Genomic DNA, 24,248 nt, shown 5'->3' on the forward strand with positions numbered 1-24,248 from the left:
CCTATCACCAATTCAAGCACATACACTATACACTCCAAAAGTTAGACAAAAATCAGTTGTCCATACCTGCACACTCAGTACACATACACAGATCACTGGTGCAAGGGGGAAAAGCCCGGTGGCAAGGAAGAGACAGCCAGAAGAGACAGAGAGGCAGAAACCTGGAAGCTTGGGGCTGAAAACTGAGGCAGACAAGTGAGAGATTGGGGCTGGAAACTGAGGCAGAAATCTGGGAGCTCAGGGGAAAAGGCAGTGGAGATAAGACAGTGGCAAAGAAACAGGGGGTTTGCAGGCAAAGAGGAGCTCAGGACAGGTGTTGGAGGTGGCAGTGAGCCAGAAGCAGGAGAGGGAGAAGTGATACAGAAGTTAGAGGGGTGAGAAGCAGAGATTGGAGCAGGGCCAAACCATAGCAAAACCCAACTCAGGGGTCCAAATAACAGTTTTATTGAACAGACAACACACTACACAGCCCCATGAAGTTATTGGTTCACACACACACAAGCACTCACAATGGCGGCAGGAAAAAGAGACTCAGTGGAAGGGTTGGAGTCCAGGTAGGGAAGAGAAACAGAGTCCAAGTCCTTGGTTGAAGAGGGGGTGGGGGTGATAGCTACCTATCCAGGCTTGAAAGGGGTCCTTGTCCAGTAGGTGTTGCCCAGAGCGGGGTCGCTGGCAGGGCCTCTGGGTGGATAGGTGGTGTGGCGTGGTGCTGGTCCAGATGGGGAGGGCATCCCAAGGAGTCAGTCTTCACTACCCCTTTTATGGGGCAAACTACCTCAGATCTCATATGGGGAGTGCCTGTCCAGGGAAGGTCAGTCCTGTCCCAGAGGGCTCCAAGTGTTCTTACTGATCATGTGCAGCCTGGCACAATGGTGGGTTGCCTCATCTTTAGTTTCTTGAATGCTGAGGGAGGTTCCAAGGGCTGGGTCGTTGGTCCTGGTATTGGTTTTGATGGTTCGGTCATTCAGAGGGAGCTATTTTTAGACCTACTGCCATTGTCTCTCAAGCAACTTGATTCATCCCCATTCATTCAGGAACCAAGTTACATAGGAGGGGTAGGTATGAGCCATGGGTTACACAACAAGGCATGGGGAAAAGATGGAGACTTGACAAACAAAATGGAAACTTGACATGACTTATGCTAACTGACATATGTAGGCCTAAATCATATAGTAGCAGTAAAATAGTAATATAGAACAGTAAAAATCAATATAAAACATAATAATTATACAATGTAAAGAAGGAGAAAAAACAAAACAAATACAGCTTGCTACCAAAATAAAATGCTGAAGCTTATCCTGTCTTAGCTCACTTATACTTATCTATAGGGAATAGAGAGGGAGAGAAAAAGTCAGAAATGGTTGGGGAAGGGGAGGGAATTCATTTTAAAAGAAAAAAAAAGAAGAAAAACTGGGGGTTTTGCTACATACTCTTTTCCACACCTGTGGAGAGCTTATGGAGTGCTAGTCAACAGGTCTGGCACTTAGTTCTGTGAAAGCTCTAGCTATAGCTCTTTATAAACTCTGGAAGTGCATCAATATGGCAAAAGGTGTTGCAGGCTGTAAAATACCTCCACATCTTTGATTTTAATGTTCTGTTAAAGTGCTCTACCACCACAACTTCATCATTCATAACAAAATGGTGGATATTATACTGCTTTTACAGTTTGAATTAAGGTTTATTTTAAAATTATTTTCCCTGATTAGTCTGTAATTCTTGAGGTACATGGCCCTCCATTAAAGTGGTTTTAAAGACCTGGCATATTTCACCTGCTGACCTGTCTTTTAGGCCCATGGCCTAGGCATGCTTTGATACTATGTCTATCACTGTTAAGATGTACTTAAATCCACTGTTGTTTTTGGAGAACTGTTACATATCCACCAAAACTAACTGCAATTGTGCATCCACATCTGAAATAACAGCCTTGCTCCTTTTAAAACATCTTCTCGCTGGCTTGTGCAGGGTGCAAATGTCCTCATCTGAAAGGCAAGGGGTCACCTGGTAATGTTCAGATTTTTATTCTGCCTTTTGGCTGCTTCAGAAAGTTAGTCCACCCCTCCAAAACTCCCTTCTTCCGCAGGAGTATAATGACATGTGTAGACATGGCTGCTAATTGAAATGCCCCCATCCACTGACTAACATATGTATAGGAGATTCAAATTCTTGACAACAAATTTAAAACATGGTAAAACAAGTTTTAGTAATCAGGTAGTGAAATACAATATTTACAGCAGTCTGGAAATTATGAAGACAGCAATCCATGGAAGCAAGGAAGTGTAATCTTCAGCCTTGTCTTGAACTCCTCTTTTTCAGATATGAACAAAACCAGTTCAGTCAAAAGACCTTAGTTCTCACAGGTCTACTGATGTGCAGTTTTTGAAAGCTCTTTATAAAGGTATCACCTACCTGCAAAGAGACTGTAATTAGTACACTCCCCTGCAGTTACAATAGAAATCCATGCCTCCCTCCTCTCCTCCCTCCCCCAAATAATCTATATTAGTTACCTTAGGCCAGGATTGTCCAGCACTTCCATGCTCACCGCTGACAGCTCTGACACAGGTTGATGGGGTTTTCTTATGGTCACAGGGCCTGTTTTCAGAACCCAGGAATTTGTCTCAATCAACCTGAATCTCATTCATGACATTTCTGAGACCCCACCAATGTGACTGAGACTATCAGTCTAGGTCCCATCCCTATACTTGCTTCAGTTGGTTCAGCACTGCTTGTAGAGAGGTCCAACACCCCTGAAATCCATTCTGATTGGCTACAGCTATGGGGGCAAGTTGTTAGCTTATTACCTCATTGTTATTTCCTACCCCCACCACTGCTCACCAACCCCTGTAAGAGTCCCATATCCATGGTTCAATCCTCTCACCAGTGTCTCCACTCCCTTGTAGACATCTCTCCACTCAGGGTCCAGAATGTGGCACCCCTCTTGTCTCTAATCCTCCATGTCTGTTGTGAGATTCTGGGCATCAGGCTCACCAGCCTGCTGCATGCTTGGGCAGATCTCTTACACAGGTTCAGGCATCTAAGACAACCATTGGCCTAAGGGGTTACTCTCCTTAATAATCTCCTCCCTTCCTCCCCCCCCCCCCCCACCCCACCAGGAACTGTCACTATGGTACCATTTCATCAGCAGACATCTGGCAATCCTTGGTGGTAAAGCAGGAAAGAAGGGTCTTACTGGTGTAGTGTAAGAATCCATATTTTCTTCTGTCTGCATTAGTGTTATCTCAGAAAATACACAGTCTGCTTTTGTTTCCCAAAAAGGTTTGCAAAATAGTCAGTCCGTGGCTTTCTGTCTAGGTCCCATGGCAAGATCATGCTTAATGTAAGAAGTAGAAGCCATTATATCAGCAGAGAGACACTTGAAGAGAAGTATGTGTTTAGGAAGACAGATAAAATGACATCTATTTTGAAAAGAAAATTATAAAGGAAGTATTTTATAGATCTCATATGTTATAAAGTAACATATGGATGTAAGATTTTATTGGGTACTATATTAAACTGACTACATATTCCACAAAAAAAAAATTACAGTGCTTGTCAGTAATGAAGATAAATAGGATAAAAGGAAAGAACATTTATATTTTTTTAGAATACCATTTTATAATAATAGTTTTGCTCATGCAACTTACCCCTAGTATTTAAAAAGGCACCTCAGTCTTTTAATACAGCATTTCGTCTCATATCTTGATTATGGAACCATTCCATAATGGGGTCGTGTTATACTACAGAAAGACTATGCCTGTGCCTGAGGGTACAGATAAGAAATGAGAGAGAAGCTGTGCAAAAGAAAACATCAACAATAGCCTATCCCCCCTTACTTTGTACAGTTTGTAATGTACTTGATTCTCCCAATTTGGTTTTATGTCAATATAAAATATGTTGGATTCAACATAGTGATTTACGCTAGTCTGAGTGACAGGAAAACAGGCCAAGTAACACAAAGTGAGTAAAAAATTAGAACATCAGAATGACATACTGGCCTTATTAAAGTCAATGTAAAAACTCCAATTGACTTCAAGTAAATAACAGGACACATTCTGGGTACTTGATTCACAAAAGCTTTTCCAACAGTTCTCTCAACTACAGTTAGCCCAATAAAAGATATCACAAAAAACCCTGGCCTCAAGGACATTTCTTGGACCATCCTGGCAACAACAGTATTCCAACCCTACTATAACACGACTCAAGACAGTGGATAATCAAACCTTACAGAAACAATTGTTAAAGATCAGCTTGGCTTTTGGTGGAAGCTGATATCAACCATCTTTAAAATCTCTCTTGATCCCATTTGCAGTAAACGATACATAGCATATTGACGAAATTGCAAAAATGGATTCTATATAAAAGTGGACAATTTTTGTCATTTTGGCCAACTACAGACAATACAGATTAATAGTATTTTGCCATGAACAGATTAGTAGATGCCACTAATGGAATAGCAGGGAATAAGCAACAGAAAAAAGAAACAGACCTCTCCTACAAGAGTAGGAAGCAGGACTCAAATTGAAACTGGGTAGACACATACATCAGGGTGAGACAAACATATAATACAATTTATCTTTCCTTTCCCATTTACACTGGCAATATGACATACACAAAAATCACATCTTGTTTAACATGACACAGGATCTAAACATATATAGTGCATTCAACGGTAAGAGATCTCATAGTAATTACATTATATGACCGAGGTTTATTCCCACTGCCATTGAAAGCAGCCACCTGGAACAGCATACACTGCTTGAATTCAGCCTTAAATTCTATGCTTACAGTTGCCCAAGTCATCCCAATATTTGTGCCTGGACCAGCACATACACCTATAATAGCTCTTTTTGGTCTTCCTCCTTGTACATTTCCAAGTACATTTTCCTCCATCACTTTATCTTTCTTCTATATTCACCTACTTTGTGCTTAGACTACAGTCTGAAAAATGAATTCCCTTTATAATCATGACCTGTCTATCTGCTATAGAAAATCAGCTTCACTACCACTGAATGAAACACTTCTGTTGACTTTAGTCAGTGCAGGATTATATCCTACCTGAGGAAATACACAGTTCCATATTTTCATTCAGGGTATACACAACTTGCCATAGCACAAGACTTCTACCCCAAATGTCTTTTTAAAAGCATGTAACTGCTTTGCCTTAGCACAGTAAGATAAATGAGTATAATATTTATGTAATATTTCTAATATGCCCATACACTGGTTAATCTTAACTTCATACAGTAAATCTGTCTTCTCATGCAAATTTTGCTTTGTCACAAAATATTTTTTCTTAACTAAAAGCTAAATCCAGTAAAGGATTTACGTACCTAAGCCCAGAATTGCAGTCCAAAACCATGTGGCTCAGCTACTGCCTAATTCTGGATGCATCTGAAATCAGTAGACACCTCCTCAGTTAACTTGACATTTTGCCGTACATCTGTGATTCTGTTTCTGTACTTGCCCAGAGCTGTCCCAATCTGAAGAGCACAGCACCTCTGTCCACATTGTAAAATCATTTAGGATGCTTGTATGCCTTTCCCTAAATTATTTAAGAAACTAGAAGACATTCTTCTGTATGCCTAGCACAAGCTGACAGATTTGGTCCCCCTCACAAAAGTATCAGTGGCCACTTCCTCGTAAGACAGTGGTGATGGGCTTTTATACAATAACCTAGTGATTAGAGCACTACCCTAGGAAATGTAAGGCTTGGCTTTCCTCCTCAGTGTAAGGGGGTTCATCTCCATATCATCCATCTACCAGGAGACAGACCCAGTCATCAGGCTATTCAAAGGAGGGGGAACTGTCTCTTACTCCTTTTGAAACTGTGCCCCTTTGCAGAAAAAATTCAAAATCATGAGGCCAGAGAAAGAACACAGAAATATAACTTTTCAGCCCAGCAGCTGCCAAACTCACATGCAAGGGGAGTCCCAGGTGCCCCTATAATGCCAACCTATAAAGTATCTTTTAATTTTTTCACTTTCAAATCATTTTCTCATCAAAAGAAAAATGCAATGATGAATGTTTACAGTAGCGTACCTAAGTACAGACATTCAGGGGGACTAGGAGGAGGTTAGATCAGGTTCAAAATGGCCACCCAATGTAACTTACTTCACCCTGAATGTGGGCCTTATGCTCATATCCAGTCTCAGTGATTGGAAATCAATCCAAACTAGGGATGTTAAAGGTTAAATGATTAATCGTTAAACCAATAAGTGCAGTGATAACTAGTTAGCTTACCAATAATCATTTAGCTTGGGACAGGCACAGTCTGGCATGGAAGATGGGAAAGGAAGCACTCAGTGCCCCAGCAGGAATCAGAAGCAGGAGGGAGGGGATGAGGTGGGAAGGGACAAGGAGAAATAGTACCCATAGCCTAATGACTCATCAATTTAAGACATAGCTGCTCATTCACAGGTGCTTCCTTCCTCACAGCACAGGGCTCCACATGGGCTGTGTTGTTTGCCTGGGCTCTCTACTACCTCCCCAGTCAGAGGGCCCAGGGAGCTGGGAGCAGAACCCAGCAGCAGCTGTGTCTGAGCTTCTGTGTTATCAGTTAATTGTTTAACCAATAAAATTAGAGGAAGTTAAATGAATATTTTTAAACAATATTCACATCCCTAATCTAAAACCATAACTGTACAGACATTCCATGAAGGCAAACCAGTCTAAAAATGACAGAATCCAGTCTAATGTGGACCTGGGTTGATGTACACTCAAACTTAATCAATCTAGGTTAGACCTATGCATGGAACTTTGATACAATTGCCTGTGCAGCTCAGGGCCTGAGGAGGCCCAGCCACTCACCCCAGCCCCAAGGCTGTGCTTTTCACACCCTCCTACATTACACCAAGCTATTTTTAGCCTACAGCCTCTTTCCCCACCACTCAGACCAGCCAGCCCCCCTCTACCCCCCCAACCTTCATCTTGCATGCTGTGCTGGGTGAAGATGGAGTGGCATTTGCAATTGCTGAAGCCGAGCAGGTAAGTCCTGGTGGGAGAAGGGGTGGGAGTCCCAGGGTCTTGGTTTATGAGGGGGGTCAGTGGGCCAGAAATAGCCTCTGGTTCCTCCCATAAGACTTCCCTCCCCCAGAAGACCCTGTGAGACCCTTATCCTGCCAAACCCTCTCAGATTTCAGAAATGTCCTGTAGATCCCACCTGTCCCCACAGTCAATCCTGTAGGTCATGCCTGCCCACTCCCCATCCCTTGATGGACCACCAATGCCCTCCCAGGCTGCTAACCCCCACCCCTATCCTGACTTACCTTAGATTAGGTGGCCATTTTGAACCCAATCTAACCCCCCTCAACATACCCAAATGCTTGTACTTACCGTAGGTGAACAAATCTGGGCACCAATTTAGAGGGGGTACCAGAATGGTGGCCCCTGAGGGGCCTGTATCATGGCAGCAACTGCAGTAGCCTGTGTAGAGGAAGGTAAGATTCTCCAGTTCTTAGCATCCTCTGTGTAAGTTCTCTGGCACTTAGTAACCTCCCAGGGTGCCACTGAATATTCAAATGCAATATTGTAAAATACACCCTGCAATTCCAAAGAGAAATGGAATTATTACGTATTAAACACAGGAAAATATTCAGAGCACAAGCAGAACCAAGTACAAGTTATTGTTTAAATATCTGTTATATATTGTGTGATATATTATGATCACGCTAAGTGATGATGACACAACTCAGTTCTGATTATTTTAATATTAAGATTCCCCATAATTTAAATATTAGTTGTGCCAGACTCTTTGATGTAATTTAGACAGGTATTTAAGCAAGTACCTAAAGGCGCAGACAGAAGTGACAATTTTTACCCAGTCTGGCAACAGAACATAGTTTATAGCTGTGTCCAAACACAAGTGCGTGGCTACAGACAACTTTAAAAACAGCTGGTTTAGTGAAAATCTGAGCCTTCATTGCATAAGGGGTCAGATGAAGATGTTTCAAAACAGCCTTTTCTGTAACTTCTGCCTGCCTGCCTGCCTGCCTGCCAGCCTCAAGTTATTTGCAGAATGAGAGGGAGGAAAGGAAGTAGAGAGAGATCCATCTGCAGTTTTTTCAGCCTCCACTGGAGGGTAGGGTGAGATTATTAGAGCCCCACCCCTGAGGTGGGGGGGCTACAATTCACCCACCCCACCCTCCAGGGCCAGGAAGGGAACCCCTAAAAGAGCTCCCTCTGCTCCCTTTCCCCCTCCCATTCTAAAAATGTTGCCGCCTTGCAGGAAAGATGGGCCATTGCTAGGGGAAACCAGCTGCAGGCTGGCCGCCAGCAGCTAGATTCCTCTCCCTCCTGAAACCAACAGTGAACTTCTGTTTGTTCCAGGGGATTTTTGCAATTCAAAACGCTTCCTGAAAAGCATTCTTAGCTACAGAGGGGAGCTGCACTTCTGTCCGCACTCTCTACTTATATCCACGATTTTAATGGAGACATTCATCTATATAGTAAGCATAGGGTTTCTGAAGACAAGTCTCTGTGAACTCTAAAAGCTATCAGCCAAAATTGTGAAAAAATATGATGTTCCTTGGATGTATCTACACATTGCCATACAGTGACATTGCTATGGCATTGTGCTTTAGTACTTCCTGTTGGACAATGAGAAAAAGGACTTCTCATTTTTTTTCCAAGATGCTGTTCTGAAATATGTTTGGAGAGGTTTTTTTTCTAAAAATGAAAAAATCCCAGTTTTCAAAACTGTGTTGCTCTCAAATGTCCTGTTTGTTTTGAAAATAATAATACGAGAGAGAAAAAATTGAAGCTGATCAATTGTTTTTATTTTTCAGTTCTCTAATTTTTGAGAATTTGAAACAGATTATGACTAGAATTCAATTTATATCTGCAAACTCCTAAATGTATATGAGCAACTTTATGCCTATGTGCATAAGAGTTTGGACCAAGTCTAACCTCACCTGGAGATCTCAGCTACTGCTCCTAGGCACAGGGCCACTGTACCATGTCTGTAGCAGCTGACCAAGCAAGGCCTCAGGGTTTGCTGTGCAAAATCCCTGTACAGTGGTTTCAGCAACCCCTGTGGCACAGGCTCCCCAGGGCCCATGAATCTGGTGCACCCGCCAACTATGAGGGGTGCCTCCCCGCAAGTTATGCTACTTTGTCCAAGAGACAGAGTTGTCTCCAAGGCTGTGAAGTAAACTCCCACAAGGATAAAGGACCACAAGAGTTCTATACATGACTTTTTGGTGCCAATATAAGCCTATAGCATAGCATGCATATAATTAATCCAAAAAAAATAATAACAGCAATATAAGTTTATAGTGCTGTAGTGTTTAGATCCACCACTATGACATCTAAGAGCATATCTACACTGTGTCATGAGACAACACTAGAACAACTTCACAGATGTATTTTTTATTGGGAATATACAAGCAGGAGGGTATTCTAAAGAACAGTCCTCATCTTGAGTGCCAGGAATGAAGTGTAGACGTAGCCGTTAATTCTTTATTTGCATCCATTCCTACAATAAGGTGAACAGCTACAAGGTCAGGGACACTTTACATGCAAAGTAAAATCCATTGAACGATTATCCCCCTTGTGACAGGATGGGGGAAGAATGAACCACTCATGATAGAGGTCAGCCTTCTGTGTTACTGAAAAAGTGCTCACATACTATTGTAAAGAAAGCAGTACAAGAACAGAGTAGAAGAGAAGAGACCAGATCAAAATATTCATGAATGGTTGCAAAATTGGGGTTCTTAAGTATGGAACTATTACTAAGGATGTATAATTTCTCAAAAATGTTATGAGCACTTTTTTCCAAAAAAGTATTGAAAGACACTTGGGGAACATACTAACAACTTCTTTGTGTAGAGTATGAAATTAGACAACATGGGCATTTATACACCTGCTCTGGGAGTGGGGGGAGGAGGGCGCTTTAATTAGAGCAGCTCTGAGAGCTGCTCTAATTAAAGCACCCACAGAGTCTCATGTATCAATGTCCCCACTCTTAAAAATGAAAGAGCTTTAGTTAGAGTGTCCCTGCCACTATTTTTAAGCGCAGAGATGCTGATACACAAGACGCTGGAGTCTGCTGGAGCACAGTAATTACCACACTCTAGCAAACTCGATTAATTGAGCCTGATCCATTGCACTGTAATTACAGCGCATTGGAGCAGCCTCGCTGTTCATGTAGAGGCACCCCATGTGACTAAAGTTGGTCATGGCCACACTTAGAAAATAGCTACAAATACGATGAGCCAAAAAAAATAAATGAAGCCATCAAAATCTGCCTCCCTTATTCATAAAAAGTACGATCTTCTTCCACAATTATGCTACATTAACTACTAATGCCACGATCTTGAAAATGTTTATGTCCATGAGTAATTCTGTGTGTGTGTGTGTGTGTGTGTATACTATTAGTTGTGTGTGTGTGTGTGTGTGTGTGTGTGTACACACACACACACACTGTTAGGACACACACACTTATATACTGCTAGGACACACACACAATGATCCTAAATGAGCTTCAGTATTCTTGTGTTTAGAAATTTGCTGGATTAGAGTTTTGATGAGCAAGACATACTTTATTAACAGTATAATTGGTCACACACAATTTTTTGAGTTGAAAGCCAGATTTTTTTTTAAACTCGTTCCATGATTGTCAAATCCAATGAAAATATGGCTCTTTTTTTACCAGATGTGCAGAGTTGAAAATCCAATTTGAAAACTAGAGTGGCAAAAGACCAGATGTCTGTCTTTTTCCCATTGCAGAGTATATGAGTATGTGTGTGTGCACATTGTATGTTTGATCTGGAATAGGTGGTCTGCATACAGCATTCCCAAATAACTGAAAGCTAGGAAACTAATAGGCTAATCAAAGAGGGATTCCAGAATTCGTGTTGCATCCAAAGTCATTAATTGTTATATTGCACCATATGTATGTCACACACATTCTTAGTTGCTGTACGTTAATGAATTTAACCAGTTGAGGAGCTTGCCAATTGTTTACATTATAAATCCCAAAGTTGCCATTTTACCACTAATAATTATCACCTAATTTTTATGGGGTTTAATTTGTTTCACATTTGCAGCCTATTGTATTTCTTTTCTAATATGATACAATAATATTATTGCATTAAATGGCATCCCAAAGTCCCTGTATGTTTCCAGAACCGCAAACCTGGCTACCAAAACATAGCCACAAGTGCTCCTTGGTGGGCAATAAAACATTCCCAGCATCCACATATGATCCAAGTTTTTATAAACAAATTACAGGATCGAATATTTACAAGAAACAAGATATTTTCAACAACTGAAATGACAGCACACAACTATTTTAATTTTCCCTCTTCTGTCTTTGAGTACCTACCAGGTAGTGCCATGAGAAAACACCCAGATCACAAATGATATGTGAATAAAATTAGGTTGTAAGATTCTGGATTTTTTAAACCAACAAGTGCAAAGTGGCATAATCATAAAGTAATGAAAAATTGTCTTTACTTTTTACTCATTTTATATAGGTATATCAGTGAAAATAAAAAAGTTAAAGAAAATATTTATTCACAGGGTGAGTTTGAATGCATACTTTCAGCCAAAACTTGTATGATTACTTTCTTTATATTATTTCTGCTTTTAGAAAAAAAACAAACTTGCAATGTACATTACTTACTGCACCTTCTCTTCTTTTTTTGCACACTAAAATAGAGCTAAGCAGTGGAAGATATTTTCCAAGTGGCACCATCTAGCTCCTTGGCAAGTCCATCTGCCAACTTGTTAGCTTTGATATTAGCTCTGCTTTTCACATATGCTCGTGTTGCTGTTGGATTCACTAGGTTACACCCTGAGTCCTCTGGGATGTTATTTTTTCCTTGACTTGTCTTTGATCTGAAATAATCCAAATATTTTTCTATGTCATTTATGCTTCAAGAGATTAGATAAAGAGGACATTTCACGCTCATACAGGGATACTTCTCCATCCTTTGCATATATTCTTTATAAAAGAACTGTGGAAGACATTTCAACAATTTATGTTTATCACTTTTCACTGTACCTAACATTTATCACTATACCTCAACCTTATTGCATCATTTATTTGTTTGTATGCACAAACTGAGATCAATTTATTCAAATTCACAATATGAAAAGTAAGACCTCAGATTACAGCAATATGAATTCATTAAATAAGTAATGCATGTGGGTGGGGTTCATAATTAACATACTATATTTATAGTATATATTAATACTATTATGAATCATATTGATATATTTAATATTTGAAAGTAAATTACCTCTTCAGCAGATGTCAAAAATAATAGGAGGAAACAGCATCCCAAACTTAGGTCAAGTCAAATAAAATCAAACTCCCTAGTGTAACAGCCCACTTGTGGTCCACTAGTTTGTATAGCCAATGGGGCACAGTTTATAACTAATAGTTTGGGGTTTTTTATAAGTAGAAATAAACACATTAAGCTTTCTGTTTTACACCTAAATGTAGCTGAGGTCTCTACTTTAAACTGAGAAGCAAATAATAAATGATGACCAAGTTTGATACATTGCCTGCAATGACACATGTACAGCTTTAGTTACCTTACCATTAAGAAATGTGAGACACTGGCAGTTATTGTAAAATTAAATGATATCATGGCTTCTGAGGTATGAATGTTTCCTACCATTTGTCAATTTAATAAACTGAAGATTTTCATAGAGATATTTTAACAACACATACTGTACTCTACAAGTGTGAAGAATTCATAACTAGCCAAGTTTACATACAGCTCACATAATAAACTTGTTTTGCAGGCTCCTTTACAGCCTGTGAGTAAACCATTCTAATATACGAGTGACATTAGGAAAGATAATTTTTAGAACATATGTTGCCTACACAGAAGATTCAGGCCACAATGTAAAAGAAAAGAAAGTACCTTAGACATCTCATTCCTAATTTAGATACCCAAGTACAATGGGAAATGTTTCAAAGATTTCAACCCCCATTAAGGTCTACCAGCCACCTAGCTCTTTTAAAAGTAAGAAACTGTAGTTAGATGCCTAAATATGGATTTGACAGCTAACTTGAGGGAACTTTTTGTTAAAATACTGGCCTCAGGGAAGTGATGCTCTGAGTTTTCAAAGGAAAACACCAGGAGGCAGTGACAGGGAAGAGGAACTAAACCTTCCTACTTAAGACAGAAGAAGGGACTGCACCTCAGTTGGGTCACAAAGAAGCCCCATTCCATCCTATACCTAAACATTGCAAGGCAGTCATAGACTCCAAGAAGTTCTAGTTTAAATAGGCAAGCCAAAGAACAAAAAAGGGAAATATTATGGTACCATCCCTATTTCACAGCTGGGAAAATGAGGCAGAGAGAGAGTGACTTGGCCAACTGTCATATAGAAAATATATGGGAGAGCCAGGAACTACACCCAGACTGCCTAGCTCTAATCAAGGGTTTCCTCTTGTAGGTTTTAGAGCATTCTACCTAAAAGCATTTAGAAGCATAGGAACTGGAAGAGATCACAAGGGTCATCTGGTGGACCCTCCAGTACAAAAGCTGAAAAGCTGCTCCTAAATCTGCCAAATGATTATCCAAGCTCCTCTTAAAAACTTCCAGTGAAGGAACTTCCATGTGGAGTCGATTTGCCTGCCTTAGTACACTGAGTAAAAACGTTTTTCCTGAGATCTAATCTCAATCTACTTTGTTGCAGTTTAAAATAATTAGTTCATGTCCTGCCCTCTGTAGCAAGGAAGAACAAGTTGTTCCCCTTCTTCTTTGTGGCAGCCTTTCAAATATTTAAAAACTGCTATCATGTCCCCTCTTCATCTCCTATTCTCCAAATTAAACATAGCTCCTTCAACCTCTCCTTATATGGTTTTCCTTCTAACCTCTTTATCAACTCAGGACCCTCTCCACCTTCTCCACATCCTTCTTAAAATGTTGAGCCCAGAACTGCACTCAGTAGTCCTGATGAGGCCTAACTACTGTCATGCAAAATAAATATGTAAATACTCCTGTGTTTACACCTAATATGTCACTTGATGCAGCCCAGAATTACATTTCTAGGGGGAATGTGTCACAATCCTGACTCATGGGGTACATCCAGATGAGCCTACACATGCCTCTTGCAGTATCTCAGACCCCTTTGAGACTCTACAAGAGGCACATGCAGGAATGGGAAAATGTTCCAGGGGTCAAAACAAACTGGAGTGAAAGAAAGTGGTGCAAGGTATGGTCCTGGACCATGTCCTGAGGCAAATGGAGGCTGCGTCCTCCACAGAGATGCTCTGATAGCAGCCAAAGCATCTCTATGGCTGGCCCTCACCCTGGTGCTGAAGCATGCTGCCTGCCCGTGCAAGGCAGGCAGCATGCCAGCTGCAGGGAGCTCGACCTGGGCTCCAGTGCTGGTAAGTAGGGGGGAAGGAGGGCTGGGGGAGGGGGGAGGGGACCATAGGTGGGACACCTGCCAGCTCTGCCCACTCCTCCAGCCCCCTGATCCCTGCCCTGCCTAGCCCGATCACCCCACCCCACCCCCCTGAGCTCCCCCGATCCCTGCCATGCCTGGACCCACCCCTGCCTGCCCCCTGAGCCCCCCCATCACTGCCCTGCCCAGCCCCATCACCCCAACTCCCTGAGCCCCCTGATCACTGTTCCCCTTACCCAAGCATCCGCACAATTAAAAAAAAAAATACCCCCCCAGCATTCACTGGCACTATCAGCTGCCTGTTTGGGTCACTGGGACCCCCCTGCAAAGTGTGGGGCCAGGTAACAGCCCCAGTGGTCCTAGCCCAGGCCCTGTTGCCCTGTGCTATATGGGGGGGAATCTGCCAAGGCCCCACTGCACCTGCTCCTACGTTGTCTAGAGGCTTTTTTTCCTTCATTTTTTTTTTTTTTAAGTGCCAGAGGCTGGGATGGGGGGGCAGCCATTGTGGGGGGCTGGGGGAATGGAGGCAGGGTGGGGCTGGGTGGGGCAGCCATCAGGGGGGCTGCAGGAGCTGGCAGGGGATGGGGCCAGATGGGGCAGCAATCCAGGGCGCTGGGGGAGCAAAAGTGGGGGTGGGGCACGTGGGCCCTGCAGGGGGTGGGTGTAGTAGCCCCTGCAGGGGCCATTTGGTCACTGTTGTGGGGGGCTGTGGCCCTTGTTATAAGGCGGGGCTGAAACATATATTCATTTTATTATGATGATAGAGACACTGGTAGGCTTCCAAATTGCTTTATCACTGTAGATATATCAATAAAACATTGCTCTCTCTCTCTCTCTCTCTATATATATACATACATACATACATACACACACAGATATAGTGGTCTTTTGTTTTAATTGTGGAGGAACATGGATTTCAGGGTATTTTACATAGTGATTTAGTGATTTTGGGATAATTTTATCAGGGAGGGAGGCCAGTGACAGGACCCTGCCTGCTCAGAACTGGCCCCTTGCACCCAGATGGAGGTGGCTGACCTCCTGGCCACTTGGTGCCAAGAGGACATGCTTTGACAATTCAGAGAAGGTCACCACACTGGGAAAGTCTTCCAGGTGATAGCTGCCCAAATGGCCAGGCAGGGGCACACACAGCAGCAGTGCCACACAAAGACCAACCCTTCAGCCAAAGCCTACTGGCCCAGAGGGGCAGATGTCAGCAGGCCCCACTGCCAGACTGCTGCAGTGGGTAAAGGGTGCAGGGAACTCTCAGGGCTGCTTCAGCAGTCCAGCTGGCACAAGAGGTAGTGTCCCCAGGTACCAACTGGCTGGGCCCCAAAACTCCTATTTGTAACATTCAAAATAGCATGGGCCCTAAGGCCAACCTGGCTAATGAGTAGCCCTTATTGTATGGGAGCCAGTGGGTGAACATTACAAGAAAATACTTGGGACCACTAATGAAAAAAACAGGATAGGATTGTTGTGTGGGTCAAAATATGAAAATAAGTGTGCCTGAGGGGGACACTGAGTAGAGCCCTCTGGGCCACACCCACCAGTCCTCAAAGGCATCCAAGGAGCCAGTGGATGCCACCTACTGGTGCTCTGACCAGAAACATGCACGGACAAGGGAGAGGAAAGTGGACCTGCGGTCTCTAGGCACTTTCCTAGCCAGAGCCTCCTTCCTGGTCAAGTACAGGGTTCACTTGGCCAGGCTAAAAGGAGGTTGACCAAGAGGCCCCAGGACGTGGTGGGCCACAGATGGGGTGACCAAAAACAAAAAGGTGGAGGGTGAAATTCAGCCAGAACCTCAAAAGGAGGCTCTGGAGGTGGAGGTGGAGGGGCTGCAGCCTGGCGCACTTGAGGTTCATGTGCGCCAGGGTCTCCTTCTGCCCACAGAAGGGGCAGGAGACCGGGATGTCCATGAAGCTTGCTACATACATACCTGTGGCGACAGTTCTATGAAGGAGACACCAGCTGAGGTCCCCAGTGGCTTGTGGGATGAGGGTAGAGTACAGACTCAGCCACTGGGGTGCCCCACCCACGCCCTCGCTGAGCAGGTCCCGCCACTTGGTGTCTGGCCAGGACACAAGGGCGGCACAATGGAAAGCATGGCACACAAGCATGTAAGGGTGGCGGTGATGGACGGTGGAAAAGCGGATCAGTTTGATGTCCTCCAGCTATCTCAGGTGGTGCAGTGGGGAGTGCCATGAAGCCGGGCAAGGCGCCGGCCCCACAACAAATTCCAGTGGGCTGGAGGATATGCAGGGGGCAGGAACTGCCATCACACAGGACCTAGTCAACAAAGGCAAGGGCATTGGGAGGTAGGGCATTTTTCACCTCCTGAATCAGATGGCAGGTTGCATGTGTCATGGGTAGACCCATGCACTGGGCCAGCGCAGCAAGGTCCACCCACTCCTGCCTATTGTAGCCCAGGAGGTCTCCAATATGGGTGACACCAGCCAGAATCAACCTCTGTTGCAACCGGGGCACTCTGCCATTGGCACCTCCAGTTGGGTGTTCCAGAGGAGGGGTTTGACGAGCAGGTTGGCACCCTGGGTGACTGTTGCAGAAGATCTGGAGGTGGAGACCAGCCTCCAGGCCCAGAGGAGGTCCTGGTAGAAATCTGGAAGCCCTTGCAGGTCCTGCAAGGAAAAGTCCCACAGGCTGAGGAGCTGCCAGTCATATTGGAGCCCCCAGAAGTGGCAGAGGAAAGCACGCCCCAGGTGGCCCCATGCCACGTGGCTGCTGACTCCATATTGTAGTCACTGCAGGGCCTGAAGATGGAATGCCAAGACCTGGCTGCTCAGGCAAACTGCAAGGGGAGGCTCAGGACCTCTGCAGTGACCCAGTGCCGTCCCGGCCAGAAAAACTCCAGCGCCCATCTCTGGAGTCCTGCCAGGACCTCAGGGGGCACAGGCAGGATGTGTAAGTGGTGCCAGAGCATGGACAGGATGAGTTGGTTCAGCACCAGCACACTCTCATGCAGGGACAGAGATCTGAGGAGCCCTGGCCATACCCAGCTCCACCACCCTTGCCTCCACCTGGTGCCATTTCTCCGGTGGGGAGAGGTCTGTGGGGGACAGGTAGACCCCCAAGTAGAGCAGTAAGCCCACACTCCAGTGGATCCCATGGCAAGTGGGTGGGAGTGAACCCACCTTCCACCCGTCACCCACCGCCAAGCCAAAGCTCTTGACCTAGTTGACCTGGGCAGAGGAGGCCACTGAGTACAATGCCGGGAAAGCTTCAACCTGAGCCAGGTTGCCTGAGTCCTGGAGCATGAGGAGTACATCATCAGCATACACTGACAGGAGCAGCTGCACCACCAGCTCCTGGAGCATCAACCCCGCCACCCACTTCTGCAGGGGAATGAGGAAGGGCTCCAGGGCCAAGGATTACAGCTGGCCTAACAGTGGGCAGCCTTGACGCACTCCTCTCCTGAATGGGATGGGCTCCATCAGAGTCCAGCTGAGCTTGACTAAACACTCTGCAGAGGAGTACAGCACCTGGAGAGCCCACACAAAGTCCAAAGGCCCACAGCATCCCTGTGAGGTACCTGTGATCCACTCTGTCAAATGCCTTCTCTTAGTCCAGGGATAGGAGGGCAAAAAACAGGCCCTCCCAGCACGCTACCTCCAGGAGGTCCCAAACCAGGTACAGGTTGTTGAAGATGAAATATCCAGGCACCATGTACATCTGGTCAGGATGGATCACATCTGTCAGCATGGACTGCAGGCACAGCAAAATGGCCTTCATTGCCACCTTGTAATCCATGCAGAGGAGGAACACGGGATGCCAATTCCTTAGGTCCCAGGGATACCCCGTCTTTGGCAGGAGGGTCAGCACATGCCTCCAGCACATCAGAGGGAGTTCCTCACTTCCCTTGGATTCAGCCCAGACCATGGCAAGGTCCAGACTGAGGATGTCCCAGAAAGCCCAGTAGAACTCTGAGGTCAGCCTATTGATGCCCAGCACCTTGTTACCAGGCATCAGGCAGAGGGTGGCCAAAAATGCAGCCAGAGTGAGAGGGACTTCCAGCCAGTCCCAGTTACCCACGATGACCTGCAGGAGTCCCTCCCACAGGGTCTGATAGGCTTCACTGTCAGTTGGATCCAGGGAGAAGAGCTCTTCATAGAAGACTTGCACGCACCGCTGCATCTCACCTGGATCCATGAGGGGGTGCTGTCACCTGCCAGAAGGCAGGTGATATATTTCTTGGCCCCTCGCCTCCTCTCCAGTGAATAGAAGAAGCAAAAGCCGTGGTCCATCTCCCAAAGGACCTGGACACGCAAGCAGACAAATGCACCGAGGGCGCAGTGGTCGTCCAGAGCATGAAGTTCTTCCCACCTCTCCCGACACTCTCCACAGAGGGATGGGTTGGTTGGGTCAGTGACCAGGCACCTCTCCAGCTCTAGCACTTCCTTCTTGAGCTGCTCCCGGACCACCTCCTTCTGCCAGGTGTGACCCTGGTTGTAGCCACATCCCACCATTCCCACATCCCACCATCTCCGAGACAAGGGGAAAGCTGCCTGTTGCTCCTGCCAGGCCAGCCAGAACTCCCAGAAGGCCTCCCTGAAGCCCACATCCTCCAGCAGGCTGGCACTGAAATGCCAGTAGGTCAACCCCAGGTACCCAGGCCCCAGCATGGCCTGGGCCCAGACAGGGTGGTGATCGCTGAAAGGGGTTGCCAGAGGAGTGGGCCCAGGCAAAGAGATATAAACCCGGTCTAACCAGGAGTGGCATGCCTGCTTCTCCCCCACCCTCACATAGGTAAAGGCGTAGTGGGGAGGGGTCAGTAGGATGACAGGCACGCCAAATGTCCACCAGGGAGGGCTCACAATGGCCTGGTTCCACTCCTTGCCTGACCGGTCTTATGCATCTAGTGTGATGTTAAAGTCCCCGCCAAGGACCAGGCACTCGCGAGGGTTGAGGGTTCCAATGCATGTGGCCAACTGGCAGAAAAAATCTGCCAACTCCAGGTCCCTCGCAAGGGCGACCAGTCCCTGCACCTGGACACAGGGTGCAGCAGGTGGCCCAGCACCACCACAACATCTTGGAGAAACTCCGATTGCAGGCCTGGGGAGAACAGGGTGGCCACCCCACAAGAGGTGGCTGAGAGATGACTAAAAAAGACCCTGCCTCCCCACTCCAGCTTCCAACTAGGCTCATTGGCTGGAGTCGTCAGGGTCTCCTGAAAGAATACCATGGGGTACCATCCTTCCTGAAGGAAGGAGAACACCCGGCATCTCCGGAGACCCTTCCTGCAGCATCCTCGCCACTGCGGTCCAAGGCCAGCTGTACCTTGTTGGCAGATGGGCAGTTGTAATCATGGTCAAGAAATGTAAGTAGCTCATCCCTGGGGACCACTGGGACTGAGAGGTCTGCAGGCTTTATGGAGCCTGATGGTTCTCAGGCATCCTCCTCCTGGTCCTGGGGCTCAGAGGGCTCCTTAGGCACCATCTGAACCCCCCCAGTTTGCTAAGACCCTGGACTCTGGTTGGGATTGGAAGAGCTCTGCAGCCCCCTGGGACAGGGATGGGGGTAAGGATGGGGGTGGAGCTCCTTCACAACATGGTGGGGTAGAGCTAGAGCCCTGGAGGGCGGGTCTGTGCAGGGTCCACGATGAGATCGGCTTGTTGATTAGGGGACCCCACCGCAACCCACTCTGGTGCAGGACTATGGGATAGGCTGGAGGTGAGATTTTCCTGGGTGGGGGAGGGAAGAGACCCATCAGGTACCAGGGTGGCTCCAGCATCTGCCTCAGGGTCCTAGGAAAGGGGACCTCCTCCCTCAGGTCTCACCAGGATGAGCCCCAGGGCCTCTATATCCCCCAGATCAGAGGGAGGAGGCTCTGTCACCAGGCCCTCCTTTGGGTAGGCCTCAGCACCTGTGGTTTCAGGAAGTAGGCCTTGGTCTGCAGAATGAAGGACTTCCTCCATGGGCTCCTGTCTGGGACTGTCCAGCAGCCCCGAAACCTCCTCCATGGGGATCACCCATTTGATCTTTCCTGAGGGTGTGGTGTCAGGCACAGCTGGGGAGGCCCCTGGAGGCTGGGCTGTTCCTTTCCCCCATGTGGTGGTCTTGGGAGGGGGAGAGGAGTCCTCCACATCAGAGGGCTCCAGATGTGCCCGGGCCTTCCTCTTGCCTTTACACCTGGAGGAGACCTGTACCCATTCAGCCATGGGGTGGTCCTCAGGTGGACAGGCTCCAGCAAAAGAAGGTGGGGTTGTAGGGGTGGGGCATCCACAATGGGTATATGAATAGGGGAAGGGGGGCTCTGCTCCCTCTCTCCCCCTGGTTGCTGGTGCTGTCCCTGGGACTCTGCTAAACTTGGTTGGGTGATGGGGGTCGCTTGAGCTCACAGGTGGGCTCGTAGTTGTGGCTAGGGAGCCAGGGAGTCCTGAGGGGAGTTGGGCACCGGTGGTAGAGGCACCCCTCTTTCCAGTGAGACCCACAGATGCACTCATGACACAAGTGCCCTGGGGCATGGCACCGGAAGCACTACAGGTCCCCCAGTGTATAGAAAATCCGCACCAGGACCCCCTGATAAGGAATTACCAGGCACCTGTCAGCCTTCAGCCATGCTTCCACCGCCAGCTGGATCATGACCTGGCAATGGAAAGAGCACATGTGGCAAAGGCCAGGGTCTCAGCACCCCAGTGAGAAGGCCACCATCAGGGAGGTAATTCTCCCCAGGGTTTGGAACTGGGGGACCAGGGCCCAATTGGGGATATAGAGAGGGAGGGATAGAATTGAGGATTACTCTTGTCCCCAGCTCTTCTAGGGGCTTGAGGGGGGTGTACTCGCCCTCCACCACGAGCCCACTTTCCACCGCTTTTTGTGCAGTGGCCTCCAAGGCAAGGAAAAAGACCCCCTTGCCATGAAAGCAAGGAAGCCACCATGATCTTGGGGGCCCCCACTACCTGAGCCAGGGCCTGCACCCAGGTCTCAAAGTGCAGGTTCTCCCACTTGAGCAGTTGGCACTTCAACCCATGCTTGTGGGTCAGTGCCAAAAAGGAAGCCCCCCTGCCTGAGCTGGAAGGGCCAGTGGGGAGACCCCCAGGCTTTGGGTCTCCCCACAGCTGCCTGTGCATAGCTGCAGTCCCCTCCCCAGGTGTGCCATGTTGGTGGGGCTGGGGCTAGGGCTAGGGACAGGCTGAGTGGGTGTACTGGCTGGTGTAGTGCAACTGGTCCCCTCAGGCACTGGTGGTCTAGACTTGGAGGCAGGGCCCTTGTCCTTCCCACCCCCAGCTATAGAGGATGCTAAAGAGGACCCCTTCCCACTGCCCTTGCCCCTGGTTACTTATGACAGGAGAGGGGGCTTGGGAACCCCTCCGGCAGGGGGCCTGGCCAGAGAAGACACCCTGGCCCTGTTGGCTCCCTACCAGAATCCCACCTGCTCCTGCAGCAGAGGTTGCAGGCTTCTCCACCCCCAGAGGACTCTGGAGTCTGCCTCTGGAGTGGAGGCAGCAGGGATGTGCATTCCTTTGAGGGCTTGGCTAGGATCCACCCAGAAGGTTCCTGCCTTGCTATTGTTTCACATGAGGGCAGGGAAGACAATAAAGAACAGGGGTGCAGAAGCTGGGGTATGGTGCTCAGGTGCAGTGGGCCCCTCCCCAAGGAGGGTTAGCAGTGTGAAGCAGAGGACTCCCCTTGGGGAGACTGCAACAGCAGCAGCAGCAGCCTGGGACAGGAAGGGGCATGGCCAACTGCCTCCCAGAGGCTCCTCCCCCAGAAGCTCCTGAAGGCAAGTAGCCATGAGCTGTTCTCCAGGAAAGTTTTTTGTACTGATGGGGCCAGAGCAGGGCAGCTTTTGATACTGCTGGGGCAGCACAGGTGCTGGCCGTGGGCTCTAGCTCCCTGTGGCTGCAGATCTGGAGGAGCCAGGCAGGGTTATTTTGCCCCAAGTGGTACAATTTGCCCCACACTAAAGTGCATGTCTGGGCACATGCACTGAGGCAAAAAGCCCCAGCTCAAATTTGCACCGCTTCTATTTGAGCTTCTGCAAGCACATATACCTGCATGTCTGGACATGCCCATGATGAGTCTGTGATATACCAAAAAAAACTCACCTACTTCTCAGCAATACTGCTTCCCAGCTGATTATCTCCGATATTCTATTTGTGCATTTGGCTATTTTTTCTACCAGAGGCAGAGCTAGAATTTTAAAAAGGGGGATTAGGATGGTGAGGTGCATCATCACATATAAAACAGCACATTGTTTTCTCCAGTTAAGAATAAACTAGAAGCTTTACTAACATGCTAGTTACCTAGAGTACCTAGTACCTAGAGCTGCATTATTCAGTTTAAGATTGAAGCAAAAACAAATATAACTTCATTGGAATGAGTTAAACATAAATTGGCAGGGCTGCATAGTAGCAGCTTCATTACTAGGAGCAGCTAACAGACAAAGTGTAGCTTGACTGATGGAACATCAAAGACAATTAAAAAAGAGAGGGTCATTAACACCTGTGGAATTAAGAATTTAGAAGAAATGAGGTAGATTACAATGAGGCATGAAGACTCCCTCAGCATTGCCTGACTAGACATACTGCTGCCACTTTCAGGCAGTTGGTTTTAAACTTTGGTGTACCAGGAATCAAAATTGGGTGCAAGAGCACTAGTAAACCCCACCCTGGGACCTACCCATTTCCTAGGTGTAGCACCAGTAAAGTATGGATGGGTGGCCAGTTGGGGCACTGGCTAAGGGGAGGATGGTGCCAGACTGGAAGAGGGGTGCTTCACTTTCCTATCCACTACTCCACTTTCTCCTGCACCTCCTGGCTCCAGCTCCAACAGCGGAGCAGTGGTAAGGGCACAGGAGCACATGTAAGTGAGTGAATTAAGAGCATTCTGGGATATGTGGTTTCTGCTGCTGAGGAGATAGGTTATCTCATTTTTTCTCCACCAAAACCGATGATTCTTTAGCTCCTCAACATGTGTGTCAGAGGCAAAAAATTAAGGTGATATGTTTCTTCCCAGTAGCCTCCACCTGCCTCCCAAGGGAGAGGGACTGCCTGGGGCATAATTCTAACCAATCGTGACTCTGTGTAGAACCTTACGTTCACCTGGTTTGTCCTCATTTAAGTATACAATTAATTGGAAATATCATTAGGTGCTTTCAACTTCAGTTGGCCTCTGTTTTGTTTTGGTTTTTTTTAAGGTTTAGGGAAATTAAAATCCCTTTCAGGGGCCTAACCTAGCCTTGTAAAATATCAGTCAAATAGTTTTAACATTTTTGAAAGTCACAAGTGACTAAATGCAGGTGTTCAGAATGTAGATGTCTAGGCCAAATGACCCAAAGCTATTGCTAATACTCTAGTTACAATAACTTTTTTTTCCAGGGGGCAAGGATATGATTTATTCATACATATAGTTTAGATATTGAGTTTATAATTTCTCTTTAATTTCCCCAGCTTTATTAGTTTTACTACTTCAGGAATCAAATCCTATTCTATCTCTTAAGTGTCTAAATGGAGTTAAGTACCTAAGTGTGATCCTTGAAAAACCATTTGGACAAGAGTTGGAGGGCATTCTTCTCTTTTTCACAGGTTTTGGGAGGTTTTGTGTGGGGTTGTTTGCTTGGGGTTTTTTTACTGAGTCTTGGAACTAAGATGATGGTACTCTACAAAAATAGATGGATTAATGTTTTTTCAGGCAGGGACTGAAGCAGTGTGGAACAGGATCATACTTAGGTGCCTTAGAGGTAGAATAGGCGGTCACCAATATATGTACAGCTTATTGTTGAATTAAAGATGTGTACTATGCCAACTTATACTATGCCAGCATTGAGCATGAACATTGCTGAATTCTACAGTGTAATAAAGTTGGAAACTAGTAAGAGTTGCTATTCAAATACCAACTGAAACATATCCATCAATTCTAAATTA

At 46.3% G+C, this 24,248-nt stretch overlaps 2 long non-coding RNA genes across 4 annotated transcripts in view; both read right to left on the bottom strand.

Moving 5' to 3' along the window:
• Positions 1–398: 398 nt before the first annotated feature.
• Positions 399–3,102, bottom strand: LOC109280288 (uncharacterized). The gene is made up of 3 exons (XR_002086549.2): positions 2,505–3,102; positions 2,230–2,406; positions 399–1,979 (listed from the first exon to the last, which is right to left on the bottom strand). It is a non-coding gene; the product is annotated as an uncharacterized LOC109280288 (long non-coding RNA).
• Position 3,103: 1 nt separating this feature from the next.
• Positions 3,104–24,248, bottom strand: part of LOC109280289 (uncharacterized) — a 141,651-nt gene continuing 120,506 nt past the window's right edge. The window contains exons 1-5 of one of the 3 annotated variants that reach the window (XR_009459063.1): positions 22,431–22,517; positions 11,621–11,835; positions 7,330–7,536; positions 5,328–5,388; positions 3,104–3,757 (exon numbers count right to left, since the gene is read on the bottom strand). This is a non-coding gene — a long non-coding RNA (uncharacterized LOC109280289). Of the gene's footprint in view, positions 3,758–5,327; positions 5,389–7,329; positions 7,537–11,620; positions 11,836–22,430; positions 22,518–24,248 lie in introns of those variants that run through there. The other 2 variants (XR_002086550.2, XR_009459064.1) reach the window with 2 other exon arrangements.

Source organism: Alligator mississippiensis, chromosome 1 (genome assembly GCF_030867095.1).
Source record: "Alligator mississippiensis isolate rAllMis1 chromosome 1, rAllMis1, whole genome shotgun sequence".
Classification (NCBI taxonomy): domain Eukaryota; kingdom Metazoa; phylum Chordata; order Crocodylia; family Alligatoridae; genus Alligator; species Alligator mississippiensis.